Genomic DNA, 1,487 nt, shown 5'->3' with positions numbered 1-1,487 from the left:
ATATGTATATATATATATGTATATATATATGTATATATATCATTTACTGCAAAATATTATTAACAAATATTTCGATAAAATCAGAAAATCATTATAAAATTTGCAAGATTTTTTTAAATTAAAAATAAATATAATTAAAATAAATACATCCAGATATATGATTTTTATATGCTTCCTTGTAAGAAAAATAAAAATTAAAAAACACATTTAAAAACATATCCAAATGAAAAATTAATTTCAGAAATTATCTTTCATATATTCGAAATTTAAAAAGAAGGTAAGTATTGCTTCATTATTAGAAAACAATTATATAATTCTAGTTTTTTCTTTCCATTGTATTGTTTAACCCTGCCGCAATGTCTATGTGAAACCACCATTTCAAATTACACGAATACGACACGTCCGTAGGAGTGGGATGTACGATCATTTCCAGCAGATGTTCGTACTTATTCGTTACAAGTCATCGAGTTTCGCAAACCGGACGGTCGTTAACCTTACGCGAAAATGGATAAGACAGTTTGACTGTGGCAACGCTGCCTCTTTCTATAGGCATCGAAACGTTTCGCGACCCAGTAAGTGCTTTTAAACGATTAAATGTGATCGCGTGTATCCGTTTGCGTACCGATACGTAAGTGCCCATCTTTTTTTATCATGTTTCCTGCATGCATTAATGTAATTAACAAACCATTTTGGTCATTCGATCTCACTTCTCTACCGATTTTGTTTCGACAAATTATTGCTCCGTAGATACATATTCGAAACTAGAAAGCATGTACAGGGTATTTAAAAAAATATGGGATATCTTTGGGGGGATTTGATTCTAGACAAAGATTTGATTCTAAACGAATACAAAAATTCATATGCAAAATTGTAGATTAGTTATTTATTTTTTAAATTCTAATAAATTTATGTTGTAATTAAGTTTTAAGTTATAAATAATTTATTGCAATTTTGACTGATCAGCAGTATTATATCGCAATATCGCAATTATTTAAATGGATTTATCCTTCAAAAATTCAATGAAGTAATTATATCGTAAAAAATATTAGAAATACAAAATAAAAAATATTCAAAAATTTTTTTTATAAAGAATATACTTTATAAGTCACTGGATAGTTATTAATTTTTTTTAGTAGTAATAAATTTATAAAGTTATTAATAGTTATCATTAAGTTATTAATATTGTTTACAATTATTAATTATACAATTCATATAATTTCGTAAAATTTGAGAAAAATAAAAAAGTAAAAATAAAAAGTATTTATAAAATTATTATAGATTATATATTTTTTTAAATAATATTAAATTTTTATTAAATATATATAATCGATTAATTATTAATTATTATAATATATTTTTTGTATTTTGATATAATACAATATTCTACATAATATATATTCAATATTACATCAAATATTATCATTACTTGATCATTAATTGATTAAAATAGATTTATGTTAAAATTAATGAAATATGGTCTTACAATG

The 1,487-nt window shown here is 23.2% G+C and overlaps 1 protein-coding gene across 1 annotated transcript in view; it reads left to right on the top strand.

Annotated features, from left to right (window-relative positions):
* The first annotated feature begins 272 nt into the window (after window positions 1–272).
* The window catches only part of LOC102674622, a 78,670-nt gene continuing 77,455 nt past the window's right edge, over window positions 273–1,487 (top strand). The window contains exons 1-2 of the mRNA XM_031514519.1: window positions 273–277; window positions 1,026–1,035. The gene's annotated coding sequence lies outside the window, so the exon portion shown is untranslated. The remainder of the gene's footprint in view (window positions 278–1,025; window positions 1,036–1,487) is intronic.

The sequence above is a fragment of the Apis dorsata genome, unplaced genomic scaffold, assembly GCF_000469605.1.
Source record: "Apis dorsata unplaced genomic scaffold, Apis dorsata 1.3 scaffold_1047, whole genome shotgun sequence".
Classification (NCBI taxonomy): Eukaryota; Metazoa; Arthropoda; class Insecta; order Hymenoptera; family Apidae; genus Apis; species Apis dorsata.
The sequence above is the reverse complement of the archived record's forward strand: the minus strand, read 5'-3'. Positions and strand labels throughout refer to the sequence as shown.